Raw genomic sequence first — 17,809 nt, 5'->3', positions numbered from 1 at the left:
AGTTTCCTCTTTCGTCGTACTGTGTGACTGTGATTACCAGTGACTTCGACTACTAGATAATGTCTTGTAGGCCTACCATGCGTACAATGTCAATTATTACTGATGACGGTGCAATGCGCAATTTACGATAGCTTAATCCCTTTCAGTCACTGCTCCCTCTGTACTAGTAACGTTAATCCATAAAAAGTTTCCTGTTATTATGTGAGGATATGCTTCTTACGCAGGAGGATGAGCTTCTTTAAGCTCCACTCAAATGCTTTCCTGATAGAAATATTGAGACACTGTAAGCTTCGGACTGTTGCATTTCCTGTGTAAATTTCGTACCCTAATGAACGGATATCCTAAATTAGATAGGGATCGAGACGTGCTAGTGAATGAATGCAATTAGATTTTCCACTCGATAAATTAGACCTACTGTAGAGAGAGCCAAGTTGAAACAAAACGTACAGGAGTCAAATACTCACTTGTCTGAGGTAAGATTTACACTAAGTTACTTCAAAACGTTCCTTGAAATCTGTTCTAGAATTTCCAGTGCGATCCATCTGGGTGTATGTTTATTACAGGATACGATCTAGCACAGAAAATTTATTTCACAAAAAAAGAAAAGAATTTTTTGAAAATTAGTGAAGGGCGTAGTTTTTGCAACAAGTTTTCCTGGTCGCGGAATCTTTGTCAATAAATACATAGCACAGAAAATGGCTTAAGTGTAAAACCTTTCGTAGTTGGTGACCTTAGGCATCAATCGGATCAGCCCTTTTCTAGTTACCCGATTTTTGCTGGCTACGTGTCAATAGGAACACAAATTGTGTATTGAAGTGCTCCACGTAGCGCTGGGTCTGGGTAACACTTGCGTAAGTGCATGTAAATTTAGGCTAAGCAATTTTCAGCAAACTATGATATCTATATGTGGACCTTCAATGGATTTTTCAGCAATGCTCTTAAATGAATTTTTTTTGCTAGACTGAATTTTTAAAATATTTTCAGATTAGAGTCCACTTTGTAGTAACGATTGCATCTTAGTTGTTTGAAAGAATATAGTTCAAGTTTTAGGTATTGTGAACGTCGTAATATCCTGTCATATGTTGCATTTTACTTTTTTTTTTTTGCAATCTGCAATAAAAACTAGTTGAGAATGAAAAAATAATCCGTGATACGGCAAAGAATCACTAGTGCTTATCGAATACAGGAATATACTTCGCTGTGACGTCAGCATACAAGACCCACTTTCGCTAATTGTTTGACTCTTCAGAGCATATATGTAATCTATATAGGAAATTAAATCTCGAAGGCCGATTGATGGTCCGGGTCCGGTTCAAGCTTCAATGGACTTATAACCACCCCATTTATAATACCTTACGAGTCGATCGAAACTTACTTAAATACAGAGACTGTTCTGATTGCCATCCACTTATACGCAAAAAGCCGTTAATTAAAGTATTAAATGTCCGATTGTGACCTTAATTTTACGTTTTCAATAAGGCTCAGAAAGCCTTATTGAAACGTATATACGTTCTTTACGTGCTTTGTACGCCTGCTTGTCCGCAACACAATTCGCTAAGCGATAAAAAAGCCTGCGATGAAGTTAATCATAACTACGATCCGAACTCCTAAAGAATAGCACAATAACTATTGTTATTCGTTGGGCAAACCCATGGATCTGTATCAATTTTTTTTCGTTGATCCGACTTACTCGTGAAGAACAGACCGATGGCAATTAAGGAGAGGCGATTGGTTAGTTTATGCGTGTATCTAATAGATACCTGCTCGAATCCGAGCTCTGCTTCGAACATTGCGTTCAAAAAAAGGTAGAAAAAGTCTATGCGAAGGAAAAAAAGGTTAGCTTAGATTGTAGGTGAGATATTCTACGTGTTTGAATTCTCGGCTGGAAAGCATCATCATCGCATACATTTGTGACATGATTCTTCTACTCGTTACTCAGACCACAATAACGGATGGTCACAGCCACTCGATACGAGTGCCTGATAAGTGCGTGCTTTTGTTTTTTGAATTATCGGTTGCCCCCGTGCCACCCGCTTCTAATAAAATATTGCTTAGTTTCTACTTCAAGAGGCCGTTCTACGTATAAGTAGGTTTCAGCTACAGCCGTTTGCAGTGGACCTAATTGAGACCGACATAATCAACTAAAAATTAGTTCGGCCAACGGATACGACGTTTATTGTGGTTCTTCTGACTTTGGCCTTGTCTTGACAATTTGTGTTGAAATAAAGAGCTTTTTCCCGTTGAAAACGTAATAATCTTAATAGATGTTTGTACAGCATGTTCATGGCACGGAAAAAGGGGGATTCCAGCTAGTGGCTTATAAATTATGGATCATGCCGTCGTAATTGTTTTGCTTCAAGTCCAGAACGTAAATTATTGTACGCTAACAATTGTGGCATTCGTAGCAGCTTGACCAATCGTGGCCCTGTTTGGTAACATCTTCTCTGCGTAAACAAATCGCATACATACGCTCCGCACTCAACAACTAAATCTTCTGTCTTCCACTCATTTTGCCCCTCACATCTTAATGTAGCACGATTAAAGAAAAAAATCATACCGGAAATGATGGGCCTTTTAAAGGTCGATTTTATCTAAGAAATGCATTGCTTTGAGCCAGTTTGCTCCCATAAGAACTTTATCATTAGCTAATTTCTATTTACTTCATTTTTCACATACTTTTTGCGCGAGGTTTTTAGAGGCAATAAACGGACTCATCAAATAAAAATAACCCAAACTAGTAACCCGCTCATTTGTCACGCGCCTTACTATGACTAATAGACGCCAGACGTATATCTGAGCCCTCGCTTCCACGGACTAAATGATAGTGAGACTTTGATTTATCCGGCAAGATACGCAAATATGTACGCCCTTTCAAATTACGGATGCCTTTGGCCTATTGTTTAACTGACACGTAATACATACAACGAATCGCTTTATTGAATGCTGATCCCATATATTATCTCTGCCTAGTAACCTGTTTTACTAAGTTTGCACATACATGTATATGTATTATAACAGTCTGGACAAAGAAAGAACTACGGAAACGACGTAGTCGAGAGTAGAGGAACAGTACTGTTGTTGATTATAGGAGATAAACTGTAATGATGAAACTTCAGAGCGACGACAGATAACTACGATGGAACAGGCAGACTGAGACATTGACAAATTAATGAACGAAAAAAACAGCTAGATCTGATTTGTGCCTAGTCGTAGACAGATACGGTCTCAGGTTCGCCGTCGAATCGATTATAAACATGATAGGCTAATGTTAAATCGGGTGCAAACCCGTTATGTAACATGGCGCATCGGCGAGAAAGGCACGCATAAGTATTTTAGCACTAATATCTGAAAAATTAAAGTTTACCTCCAGTCTGGCGATTCAAGTTCGAATCCGCGAAAAGCAAAAATAGATATGAAAGCAGATGCCAGGACGCGCCTATTGTACGGCCAGTAGTGAGCAGTTAGTGATTCAACAAACACGTAAGGCCACGGCTCGACCCAGCAACGACAGCTGGCCAAGCCCAACATATATTTTAAATGGAGCAATTCGCTTATAGTCCAAGTGGCCCACGGACAGTGTATTTCTTGGTCAGCAAGGGTGAGCCCGCCGCAATATTTTGCTCGTATAAACTGAAGCTCTCCGCGCAGGTTCTAACCTCTTTTTATTAATCTCAGTACTAAACAGAAATATAATTCTGAGGAATACGAATTAAACTTGGAAACTCTCTTGCGAGTTGCGTCACATTTGCGAGAAAATATGGTTTTGCCTTTTTACTTTGCCCATAATTATAATGAGGCATGCACATACGTTTATTAAGAACTTCTAGAGGCAAGGGCCATTACCAAAGTTAATGACTGTCCGAATTAAATAGTTTGCATTTTCGAAAATGCATCATTTTAAATAAACTTTAATGAATATATATATATATATATATATATATATATATATATATATATATATATATATATATCGTATTCACTAAATCATTACATCAAAATATTTTTGTCGCTAAACAGTGGTTGCATATGGGAATTATTATATGGTCTATGGATATTAGGCTCCCCTGCTGAGCTAAAACTTTGTTAGAGAGACGCGTTTTAATCCGAAGAAGAAAAGGAACCTGAAATATTCGGAAAGGCCATTGATAACTTGCGTCCGACGGCTAGAAAATACATTGCAATCGCTGAACTTAGTGTTACCTTTGCTTGTATTGAAATCATTGTAGTTGTCACTCGTCATGACTACATCCATGGAGGATACTCCGAAGAGTTCACGATAGATACATACTGATGGCCTCGGTTCGTTCTGTGCTACAATAGCAGTATCATATGGTGTACAAAAGACATCGGGTGATGAGAACGGATGCCATAATTTTACAAAACGGGGCTCCGCGTTCGTTCGAGCGTTCTCTCAATGTCCGTGACATAGTGCGCTGTCGCGGTTGTGTACATATGGGTTTTGTTGAACGACTACAACAACAGCAGCAGCACAAGAAAGAGCAAATCGATGGGCGATAAATTGAAATGCACGCTTTTCTTAAGGTAACTCTTCATCGAGAAGGGTGTAGCGAACGATTGCATTGGTTAGTGTGCGGCCCATAGAAGTTAACAAGCGGTCATACGAAGTCATATAATAGATAAGCACACACAGTCGACCTCGTAAGCTCAGGTGGGCAAATGTCAGCTGTATTGTTTCTGCGGGAGAAAGCTATAAAAATTGACCCAATCCTCCTGTAGAGAAAGTCGTTATCATATCTTCGGTTGGAGTGCTTACGTTGCAAATTCCCTCGATTTATTTTATTCGATTACATACGTATGTAATTTCTTGTATTTTTTTTTCCTTTCCTACTTTTCCTCATTTATTGTTGTTTATGTTACTTTTGATATACATAAAAAACGCCTTTTCTGCTCTGTGACCATACTGTGACGGTATTGTGTGTAATGTCGACCCACAAAAACTCCTGAAATATGACGGTTTCAAATAAACACATTTCGTCAAGGCTAAAACACTTCGGAAAGAGCCGGAGACATTTGTCTTGTGTACAGTATTAGCGCTGTCGCTGCTCAGCCACAAGACGTCATTAACCATCTCAACTCCCTTGAGTTTACACGGAGATTTGGAGCTTGGGCATCCCATGAATTCCCTCAATTCAACCAGGAATTGTTGAACTTTGCCTAAAACAAGTTCCAAAAATTCCAACATTTTAGGGAAAAGATTTTCTCAAAGGGTTTTAAATTATTATAGAGAATATAAAAAGCGTGATCATGCAACGACAAGCTTATTTAACATGCAAAGTGGCCCAAAAGCAAATGCTACAAAAAATCAGCTGAAGATCCTAAGAATAACTTCGAAAAAAATATCGAAATAAGATCGAAATGTGTGAAAGTATTAATTCCAATCTAAGCTAAGCTAAGCTCCAAAATTCAAAGAGTTAGTGAAGGACATAGGTTATAGAACCCGTTTTTGTAAGAGAAAGAATTGTTGAAATCACGAAAATAGTCATATTCACACAAATTTGAACTATGTTAATAATAAACACGCTTTGGATCTGCAGATAAATGATGTGCCTACACATTTTTCATAAACTTCACCTCTTGTAAAGTACATGCCAAAAACCTATTGGCCACCCTATACACCTTGTACCTGATTATTGTTCAAGCTGATTCTGGTTGATCCTCTTAGGAACGCCTCCTAAAACTCGCGTTTCTGCCGAAAATAGTTAGGGCACTGTCCACTGGCACAATATACGGTCTACCACCATAATTTAAGGGTACTCACTGTAGTACACACCGGTAATTCCAGCCCCGATGTATCAAGTACATATGTACCTTACGCATTTCTATTTGATAATATCTGATACTGTTTCCATCTAAATAGTACTATTATACGTAATATTGCATACTTTCGGTATAACGATACAAGACACTGTTGAGTGTGTATGGCAAAGTGCGCCAAACGATGTGCTATTTCCGCCTGGGTGTAGCTGTCACAAAGTCTCGAGACAGAGGATACCTGTTGCTCTCCGCCATTGCTACAGGATTATTAGATTCCTATTACTGTGATTCTTAGCACGGAAGTTCAAAGGACGCATACCGCGAGAATGTTTCACCAGCGGGATGAGCGGGCCCTAAACAAGTAAATAAGTCCGCTCTTACCCATTTTTGCTGCCCAGATATTGTAACCGTTGAGAAATATTTTTGGCTTCAGGAATTCATCTAGAGAAGCTTGAAGGTGAGAGACGCACCTGAATAGCTCTAGCTGTACAGTATTTCCCTGCTATTACCGAAGAAAATTAATTGTAGGTTGCATGACCTTTTCTTGATTAGAGTTTGTTTCAGCTTCGGTTGGCAACGAGGTCCAGGGGATTGGGCGTACAAAGGCGAGTATATACTCACTCATATTCGAATAGTTGCTGAGTTACGTTCCACAATTGTGTGTGTGTTTGTAGTAAATACAACGCTATATAAAGAACAATCGAGAACTACACATTGTTAATTTCATCTGCAGATTACAGAAGTGCACTTTTATCTAAAGCGAAATTTTCTCTGAATCTATATTTCCTAACTCTCGCGAGTTCTATTCAAACACTATGCAGGCTATTTAGCCATAATTAGGTGAGGTAGTCTGTTTTTTATCGCTTTGCTACCAGTCTTTTTCCAAGGAATTGTTTTGCTTGCCAGGTTGAGGTGCGGCACCCTGTAATGTGACCTGGAGGAAGGTGGTATGCTCGGTAATCACCAAATTTTTTCCTAGTTAGCGTCCAGGTCGCTTGAAAGCAGTCTGCAACTGGCTTTCAGGTGAACGACGCAACAGCGCTAGCAGGTCCGTTAATCAATCACGAGATTATGAAGTCGCTGATCACAAACGCAGTCATGGGCAGACAAACCGTGGATGTGGCCAGGCTTGAACGGCCGGACGCTGGGGCACCGGTGAATACCATATAAGAAGGCGGGTAGTAATAATACATTTTGTCGATTATTGCTTCGGTTTCGGAAACGGTCTGCGATCGCACTAATTGCAATGTGAAACAAGCGGGCAAATAATGAGCGAAGTCTCTTCCGCGCCTTCGCTGCACGAACCGTGAGCGATGGCCCTTGTCATTTAACCAACGGCAGGCTTGGCCTGTAAAGGGAAAAACTTTGATAGGCATGCCGACATGAGCTTTCTTTATGACGAATAGGCTCAACTCTCCTCGAAACGTCCAGTTTGTGTTATGTTCGGCTCAAATCGATCAGTTTGACCATTTAATGCGACAATTATCTCTAGTCAATTGAAGCTGTTTACTAAGATCTACAAAGTAAAATCGGGAAAAATAAGACGATTGGAACAAGCAGCTTACTGGATAAAACAGAATTAGTTTTTGTGCACAGTTTTGTTTTAATTGAAGTCTGGATAACTGTCCCTCTTTTTATGTTATTTTTAGTTTATTTAATAAAAAAAATTTACCTTTACTGAATCTACAGATACTTCGAACTGGATTAACGTGGCTCAGGATCTGGGTCAGCAGGACGCCACTAACAACGAACATCCACGTCTTCTAGCACGACCACATTATGTTATTATATGTTTTATGCACAAACGATAGTTCCTATGATAGATAATGGCGTGCCGGCATATTAATCATGCACTCTTTATTAAGATCGATATTTCTCGGTTTTTCGGTATTTCGATTGAACAAGACGACGTCTGTTCCATTTGCCGTTCTAATACTACCGCAATGTATCGTGCCATGATTACTTGCTACCGGATCTTGTACTACGACAAATGACGTCGCGGGTCACCTTCCGCTTAACTTTATTACAGCACTAATAGCAATTCGTAAGGTTGAAAAATACGTCAGTATGACCTGTTTTTCATCTAGTTAGCAAGTTAGGAACACAACATGCCAACAGCATCGGGTTGCACGATTTGACGGAAATTCAGTCCATTTCATCGCCGTGACGTGTGACCCCTCAAACCAGACTCATTAAAGATAGAAAAAAACAACAAACAGGTAAGCTTGCCAAACGTTACAGGTGCGTTTATGCATGCTGTGGCGTCCTCCGATTCAATGGGCTATTTTGCAGCATAACGGCATGCCCTTTTACCGTCAGAGGGGACATTTGCCCGCAGAAATATATTCTTACTTAGACTTTTAAGGAAAGGTAGTTACGCTCGTGCGATTTGAGTGTGTCTGACCCTCAATAGAACTACTCGAATACTCTGTAATCATTGACCACTATGGCATCGTATCGATTAATCGAATTCCAATTATCATCACAAGTTACGAAAGTTGGTATGATTATTATGTACGATCTAACCGGGCTAACGCCTACTCTACTTTAAAAAGGTTTTGTCTGGAACATTTAGCGCATGTTGATACGACTTTTGGTAAATTCATGCAGGCCCTAGACCTGCATGCATGCGTGCAAACTAGGTTTCTCCAGAGTTCGACTACTATATTTCGATAGTTCTAGCGGGTTGATGTTTTTTTTTTAGATATCAGCCTATTTCTGATCCATTGTATCTAAAAACGCCACAAGTTTCACCATTACTGTTATGTGTTTACTGGCGACTAGTCATTTGATAAATACAACAAGACCTATTAGTTAGCCTATAGACCACAATAGAAAAGTTTCAAAAAGAGGCGAAAATCTTGATACAGTTCGACCTTAGTCCCGTCAATAGTCGATTGGCATTTCGCTCGCTTCCGGTTGGCGGAACCATGAACGGTTCCGAATCCCCCATATACCTGGCCGAACGAAAAGATAGCTTATCAGGTTGGATCAACGCATGCCTTAACAATGAGCAACGTTCGCTTCCCGAACTTCGTCTTCGAACGAAACAACGCAGGCGTTGCGACCCTACTAATAAGTTGAATAAATAGCGTTTTAACTAACTAGCGGGCATGAGCATCCCTATTGCTTTGTGAGCTAGCCGTAAAGTTTATGTGAAATTGGGTCCAAATCTAATAACTGCTTTTAATCAGACAGCTTGTCCAGTATATGTCATGTGCAGTAGGTGCGAGTATCTAGATCCGACTGCCTGGCGCTCTTACGTGTTATGGCCTCATCTATATTGGTCGCCCTTTATATGAAGGTTATCCTTAATTGGGCATCGGGCCTGTACACACAGCGAAGCTTGCTGAGGAGACATATTAAGATGGCTTACCATTAAAGCTATAACATGTGGCTAACGCCTGGGGTGCGTTGACAGAGCAGATGTGATAAAGAGTAATAGGTGTGTGTGTGTGTGTGTGTATATATATATGTATATACTACGAATGTGCGAATAATATAGTTTATTGGTTAGGGCATTAATCCCGGGAAAATTGGCTGATCTAGAACCCAATGGGCAGCCTTCATTGAAAGGGGTAAAGACATTCACTGTAGACTGTTTAGTTGGGATGAACATAAAAAAGACCATTGCCATCTTTGGCCAACTCAATAGCAATCTATGGTTGCGACTTCCCAGAGTAAAACATAGATAGGAACATAAGTATAAAACATATATATTTTTATATAGATAAAGTTCACGTGTTCATGTACGCTTGTTGCAAATACAGAACCTCTCAAGAGAGCAGCTTCGAAATGTATGAGAGGACGCGTGGTCTTTGTAAAGTTCATATATATAATCAAATTCACCGTTCACAATAATTTTCTCCATATACTTTCACACGCGGTTTCACATAAAAAAATAACTTACAGGCCATCCAAGCCACAAATTTTGACAACAATCGAACTTCTGCATAGAGCCAAGCAAAACAACGAAATGATACGGTTTTTATTAAATCTCAGACTGTCAATTTGTAACTTGCTTTCCGTATTTACGTTTTGTTGGCGTTTGAAATAATATCGTAAAGTACATGTTTACGTATCAATAAGACTGAAAGGTCTACGGTCAATTAGCATTGTCATCTCTAAGGCGATCCGAAGTGTCTCCATTTCAATTAAAACAAAGCACATTAAGCGTACTATGTATCGAAGGACATAAATTTAACCATTCAAGATCATACAGTAAAATTTCACGAGGACCTATAGTAAACTAGTCATGAGTTTCGATTTAGTTCGTGTTAGATAAAATAATAAATGATCGTTCTCTCTAGCTTAGGTCACAACACTTCCTTGGAGTACAAGCATTTTTCTATAGCCAGCGCGCTTCTGCTTTGTTGAATTATTGATCTTTTCAAATAAAATCATTACTGATCCATGTAGTTACACTTCTAGAAAACATAACCCGTTTTCTAGGGCTATATAACCCAAAGACATTGATTCTATTCAAACTAATTAGTTTAAGCCTTGTCAAGCCACAGGACCAGAAATGGGGGAGCGTTTCCTTCGCCCGCGAGAACGGTTATCCTGATTAATCGCTTTAAATAAATAAATCCACCACGTACCAAGGTCTGTCCTTACACGCTCTAACAAATATAAGCGAACCTCCTCCGGAAAATAACGTCTATCGTTGTCGAATTCGTACGGCTACGCGGTCACTATTTACAATTTGTCGGCTCGTTCATAATTTAGTAAATTCGCTATATAACCGAAAAAAAAAAATATCTGCAAGGCACAATCGACATTCCGTGGCAGACGGCTATTGGCTGAATTCTTCTTTAATCATAGCATTAGTAGAGTCTAGAGACGTCGAAAATACAGAGCACATAATGCGGACAGCAAGAGTGAACCAGTTAGAATATTACACGGAATATACGAAAAGTGTGTACGAGCGTTTTGTGCTACCATCGTGGCAGTGTTTTCTAATACTAACGGTCTGTTTGGCTCGGAATAAATTCTTTTGTTTCAGTTTACCTAGAAAACAAAACTAAATAAACGTTAACTAATTTTTGGCCGACACTGGCCTAATTAATTTATGCCTTGGACGACCAGCTCCTGCCAGTATGAAATGAGCCGTATATCGATGCTCGCTTTTGAAGGTAGATCACGACGTGTCCTTACGTTCGGTAAGCGAACACGTTACCACTGCTCTATCACTGCCTTTGAAAACAATAGGTTGGGGCGGTAGACCGTAATTTACCTGTCACTCCTTGTGATTTCTTATCTGTCCGTGTTTGTATTTGTTCCAATGTATAATTAGTTATAAGTAATTAGTATTATCGAGATTGAGTGGCTTTCGTAACTAGATCTGCGTGATGACGAATTGCAGCATATAACGGCGATCACACTTCTAAGAGCTATCAACATGTAGATCTACTTATTTATTTCCTTTGACATATTGTCGGCTACATTTTCGGTTCGGAATTAAGCAGAGAACGGATCCATCCGGCCCTGAATTCGACTTTAAATACGTAACAGCAACTCCCGGCGCTCCGGTGCAATCACCTCGTTGTAGTCCCCCACCCATCGGTATCCGATAACCGATTAGGCCTTCGTAATCGCGTTACGCTACTTTTTTGAAATTATTCTGTGTTAGCATTCAGATTAGACTGCTTCCGGTAACGTTGTTTTGCATCGAGGAAGTATCACCGCTTCACGCCTCACAACAATAGCACACTAGTACATGATTGTTGTCTGAAGGTCTCACAATCATGTCTGAAGCGCTAGATGCTTCTTCGCTATAATATTTCTTTTCCTCTTGCCGTGTACCCTATTAAATTTATTAGTAAATAACAAAAACTAATTTCGAGATTTTTGGCTCGTGAAGTCTTTTCGTAGGCCACTACATTTTACTTTAACTTAGAACCTTAAAAATGAATATGTCCGGTGGCAAAAATAGCATTCTCACCCCTCCCCCCGTTCTTCGATCCCCATTATCTTGGCGACGAAAAAATCAAAAGGGGAAAGATAAACAAAAAAACAGCTATTAAGTTTACAAAATACATATATATATATATATATATTTCCTCGCAGAAGAGTAGTGAATTTTATTTCGATGTGTTTTTATTTCAAAAATTAGCATAGGATTTGTTTGGCTGCTGCTGCATATTTTTGTTAGCATTACATGAGCAATGCTAAACGCCCAGTCATCTGCCGCATAAGCAGTAGATAGTCCATAAGATTTGGGGTGGATTATGTAAATGTGATTCAGATAGAGATTGCTGGAAAAATCTACACCGTTGCGCGAGATTTGAAATAGGATTTACAAAGCTGAGATTTCGGGAAGATCATCGCGAAAAAGCAGCTGATTGAGAGTAGCTTTAAATCCACTGGGACCGCAGAGACCGTCAACGGATATTGCTCCACACCTTTGTCTAAGCAGCAGAGCTTTTTGGAGAAGGTTTTCATTAGCGTAAAGATCGCGCAGAAATACTGGACCATAAAAGATCATATGCAGTTGTCCAGCCGGGTTTGGCTATTTAAACCTTTTGTTCAATAGATTATCTAACAAGATTATTAAGCAATGCGTCCAAAATACTTGAATTATTGTGGCTTCGTGATTATAGCGATATGTTGCCGTACGATATCCACTGAAAATAAATTCCGTCGTAGATTAGAATAAGTACAGGCTTTCCGGTGAAGAATAAAACCTTCGCCAGACCAAATACGTGTTCCAAGGAAACAGGGGCATTTTGTGGCAACGTGGCCTTTTCGTGCTGGCCCTTACGTGTATCAGCTGCAGTTTAAAGCACCACTCTTAGCAGAAAACTTACCCCAGAACGCACCAGAACTCGGACTAGTGAACTCTCTTAGTTAAGATTTCCTCTCGAACAAAAGGCGTATGGGCAAATACGTCGCATAATCAGTTTACATTATTAGTAAGTAAGTTTGCTTGTTCTCCATAGGTGTATTGCCTTCTGCTTAAGAGCAACTAAGATATAGCTGGTTTTGTCAGGATTCTTTAATACGTAATATAGATGTATGAAAACATTGACATAAGTGCCCAATGAGCCATCGATCAGAACGACGAAGCTGTCGTTTAGTTCAGCAGCAACTTGGCCGAAGAAAAAAAGTATCATTCCGATTTAGCGCTGTTGACTCTGAAGTTATACCTTGTTCCATTCCAAGTTATGCCTAGACTGCTGACTAGCCTACTGTAATCGCTGGAAAGAAGACGTAATGCTTTTTTGTGTCTAAGATAGAACTTCAAAAGAATGAAACACACTCATTAAATCACCCAGTTTATCAGGCGCATGAATAAGACACATAAAAGAGAAAACTGCCTCAATCATTAACAATAAAATCAATAATTCTATTGACGATTGAAAAATAAGGATCTACTCTAAAACAAGCCGTTGCCTTGCCATAAATAGCGTATATGCAATATTTCCTACCGTGAAACCCATTCATCTCATTAATGCTTAGTTGGACTGACTGAACGTTTGATACTTACCTAGCGATTATATATTCTACAACCCTATAACTGACGTCGTTCGTTCCGCCCATCTATTGTCACGTGGTCTAGCAAATTTTTGTGGATCTTTTCTTGATTGGTTCGTATATTATACACGCCGTAGTTAGCGTTAGAGCAGTCCCTAGGGCTCTGACACCTGCGCAGAAGCTGGTTCTCAGATAATTAGTCACATGTCACCAAAACTCCGATCGCAACTTTAAGATAACTGCCCGAATGGACTTGCAGTCCTATGGTCTGTAGGACAAGGGCGAGACCCGACTGCTCGGTGCTGCCGCGGAACAAGCTACCAAATGCGTGCGGCTGGCCATCAGACACGGTGTGGCCTTCAGCGGCCGACTACGTTGTGTGCCCATGTAACGTAAGACGTAACCGGTTCCATTACAGTTATATATTTAAGTACTATAGGTAAGCCTAAAGTGTGCGTTAGGGCATTCGCTTGCGGGCGGACGGATTTAGCCAGGAGCGGCGGCGTCCGACATTCTAAAAGTGGCAGGTTCCGACAATACGATTTCATGCCCCTTTGTGCTAGCAAGCAGACCAAGATAGTTTCCGGATCGTTTGCGTTGCTAAATAGACAGTGGACTTGTAGTGTATCCGTTTGGCAATGCACGGCATAACCACGGGCAATGAATGGGGCACGGTTTGCTGCATCGGAAGAGCAGCCTTCAGAAGGCAAAAAGGCGCGGATCCAGTGTGGTGACTTTGCCGCAGACGACTGCGTTCACCATCGCCAGAAAGACAATCGCAGTTGCCACCCTTTTGTATTTGTTTTTGCAGCCAGTGAGACGAGCCCCCCCCGCCCCCGCGCCCAACGTACCGGAAAAAAGGCGGTGGGAGGCACAGTCCCTACGATACATGCTCATATCTAGCCAAGTACCTTGTCACAACCGGAAAAAGAAGAAGAACACAGAATACCAACTATATGGACAACAAAGAAGTCCTACCATGGTCTTATCGTTCAATCCAATTGCCGTACACTGAACGCGTTGTAGAAGGGCAAAAATCTTAAGCGCAGGGGCAAAATGGAGAGAGAAAGTGCAGTAAGCCTCTGATGCCCCACTTTTGCACGCCTCTACACTGTTGAGCGAGCAATAATTGAATGATATAGATTATATTTTTTCGAAATGATAAAAAAAAAAGCCACGGCAGAAGACGGGTGGGAATCGACTGAAAATGCAAGACGACTGATCTGTTGCTTGGTTAGCAGCTTCGTTGATTCGTTTTGTCTTTGGCGAATAGGATGCACCAGTAAAATTAAGCTGACAAACACCTTTTCAGTGTCATATACTTTCCACCAGTCACCAATAGAACAACCTGAATTTTTAGTTAACAACAAGCTACCGGTTAGACTAATTAGTGTCTTCTGGGCACCTGATATTTTTACTAGCAGTAGAGTATCGTTTCTGAAGTTCGTTTTAGAAGTACATAGTCATCGAGATTTATATTTCTTTAATAGTCAATATCTCGAAAATGTGCTTAATATAAAATTGTGTATCTCCATGAAGATTACTTAGTTGATGGGCGTTATAGACATAGTTAGCTATTAGTTTGTCAGCAGAAATCTATGTCGATTTTGGAACCAATAGATAGCTCTGACAAAAGTATACAATCGATATTTTCTTAGGGCTTATGTTAAACAAAACTTTAGTGAAGCATAAAAAATGAATATTTCAGTACTTCAGCATTTTCAAAATAAATTTCTAGCTCAAAATTTTTAGTTAAATCAGGGCGTTTAAGCTGATAACTGCTGTCTCGCAAGCGCTACGCAAACCAGAGTTATACATACAGACTAGAGTGTGCTGGCTTCATTGTTATGATAAGAAAAATCTTTTCCCGATTTTTTATCACGTTATAGATATAAAAAAAAAAAGAAATTGAATTGAGTTAGACGAGAGAGAGACGGCCGCTTAAAACATCGTTTTACGTTACTGCCAGACCCATAACGAAGTTAGTATCGCCGTAATAGCAACCGGGACCAAAGGATAGTTGTCTGACTAGGGAATAAGCAAAATAACACTAGTAATTGCGCCACAATAATATGTTGCAAGACCGGGTCGTATTCTATAATTGTGCATTATACTGTCATAGGGCCTTTTAGGCACGAAATAGCTATAAGTAGGCCGGGCTGAAGCAGCGGCGAAGAAATGTGTTGTCTACTCTAGAGAAAAAGTAAAACAAAACGCAGTGCCTCGTATGCACGATATTTCTCGACAGTCTTAGATGCGTTTTCCTTAGAGATCATTATCTATCAGAGCAAAGTATCAGTACGATCAGACGCTAGAACACACAGAGCAATCAGATGCTTCTTGATAAATCACCAACGTGTTACGCAATAGAAACTAGCGCAAACGGGTATATCTGACCTCGTTTATAAAGCTACTGCAATCATCGTATTGAAGCAACCCTAATTGCAAAAAAGCCATAGATTTCACTTTAATTCCATATGTTATATGCATGCAGTATACGCATAGTGCTCAAAAATAACTTGGAGATCAGTGCTAATCATCCAGATCACGCTGTTTCCTCAAATAGGACCGGGACGAGTTTTGCAAATTGAAATGAATGTTTGGCCATGTTTGCAAGATGCGAATCTTGGGAAAACGGCAGCTCCGGCAAATTAATGGGGGGTAATGTGACCTAGTTAGGCGCAGTTCCGTCTTGCAATATAACTTAGCCATTTCGCAAGCTACATAAACAGCCGGCAAGGCGATCAACATATACTCGGAACCATGTCCGTGGACTGACAAAGATAATAATCACATCCTTTTCGGGCATATATCGACTGGTAGAAACATACATTTTGTCTTGCCACCACACAGTATCGATGAATAACGTTACGATGACGTGTTGTGGTTACCAATAAAGCTTCATAGTAGAAGGTGAAAAAAGTTCTATATATAAAAAGTACCTTTCTTTAGTCAGATGGGGCAAATCTTATGAATATCAACAAAAAAAAAAACCTCGACACACTAAACCGATAACTCCCTGGCCTCCAAATGTTAAAGGTTACGTTTGGAAAGTCGACGCGGAAATGACCCCAACTTAACGTCATGCATAGTTACGCCGCCTCTTTCGATCGTTGTAATGATCATCTTTTTAGCGATTCTAAAGTTTATTTACGACTAGGCCAAATATCGGAAAGAAGCTGTACATGGCGCTTTAGGCATATGTAAAACACACGCAGTTTGAGGGTACCTATTGACTACAGTGTTCTATGACAGCGTCTGGTAAAACAGTTGCCTACATTTCTATATAATGCAATGGCGAGCTCCTTTATCTAAAACGGCGTGAGAGAGGTTATGGGTCATGCACTTGAGATGCCTGCAGTGCCCCACGTTAGGGAAATGCGTCTTGCACCTGTTTAACGAAAAAGTGGCTACAATATATTAATAAGCGGGTAGATTATATGTACATTTAGGTACAACAATGAATTTATACAGCCAAGTATACTTATAATATTCCGTGTGTGTAATGGTTTGGGTGGCGTTTATGACATTCTTACGGGACGCATGACAACCAGATAACGTATCATAGCCATTGCAACGAATAGGCGCCGTCATTACGCAGACGGAGAAACGGACAAGTGTATTCAATTCGGTCGTAGAATAACAGCTTATGGCTTTCTATATTAAACAATTTGCATGGCTCCTAATTTTTACACAGTGATCTATGTTATCTTCGTATACCTGGTGTTTTATAATCCAGCCCCTCAATAGCCGCTTCGAAAATAGATATGTACATACAAAGCCGCACATGCAAGTCCGAAAGTATATATAGGTCTAGGGTTCAGAACGGGCAATTTTAACTTCAGCTTCGAAAATCCTTTCCCAGAGATGAAGAAATGCCCATCTTTGGGAATAGGAACAGAATATCGAATCCTAGGTTCGATATTTAACAATTACGCCTTTCGCACGAACGCTAACTATACGTCTTATAGATATAGATATATATGACATAAAGTAGCAGCTTGCAATTGTGAATTCGAGCAAGGCTTCGGCACTTAATTTAAGCTGAAAAACAGCACTGGAGTGAGCTTCAAAGGAACTATGATCTATGTTAAAGATCTAGAGAAAATGCTTGTAAAATGAAGAAAGTTATCGTCTTATTGACAGCAATATTATAGTTAGTCAATCACAAGGAAATGCAACATCGCAAGATAGCCAGATTGTTTTTCTTCAGCCGTCATAACGCTTTATTGTAGATGGGGAACGCCATTGATTTACTGAACCAGTATAGTAACGTTCAAACAAACGAAGACAGACCATCGCAAAATGTGCTAACACGGCACCTTTTCACTTAGTAAGCAACTTTTATCGAAGTCAATTGGACGTTGAGATTAATTCGTTTGTCAGAATTTCCACAGGTTTTCAAGCCCGAGGGTTTCGTGAAAAGGTATACCATTCGGCTTCGCCGCTTCTTGTATGCCGGGAGAAGTGTTACAGTTGAGTAAAAATTTTCTTTAATATCCTGCAAAGGAACTTCAGATTTGTTAAACATCTTAAGTGATAGCGCAACTCTGGATGA

At 40.0% G+C, this 17,809-nt stretch overlaps 1 long non-coding RNA gene across 1 annotated transcript in view; it reads left to right on the top strand.

The window, feature by feature from the left end:
* Positions 1–218: 218 nt before the first annotated feature.
* The window catches only part of LOC111251974 (uncharacterized), a 30,657-nt gene continuing 13,066 nt past the window's right edge, over positions 219–17,809 (top strand). The window contains exons 1-4 of the long non-coding RNA XR_002674056.2: positions 219–473; positions 6,328–6,380; positions 6,682–6,949; positions 7,465–7,994. This is a non-coding gene — a long non-coding RNA (uncharacterized LOC111251974). The remainder of the gene's footprint in view (positions 474–6,327; positions 6,381–6,681; positions 6,950–7,464; positions 7,995–17,809) is intronic.

Source organism: Varroa destructor, unplaced genomic scaffold, assembly GCF_002443255.2.
Source record: "Varroa destructor unplaced genomic scaffold, Vdes_3.0 BEIS01000005.1, whole genome shotgun sequence".
Classification (NCBI taxonomy): domain Eukaryota; kingdom Metazoa; phylum Arthropoda; class Arachnida; order Mesostigmata; family Varroidae; genus Varroa; species Varroa destructor.
Note: the sequence above shows the minus strand (reverse complement) of the source record. Positions and strands in the feature narration are given on the sequence as shown.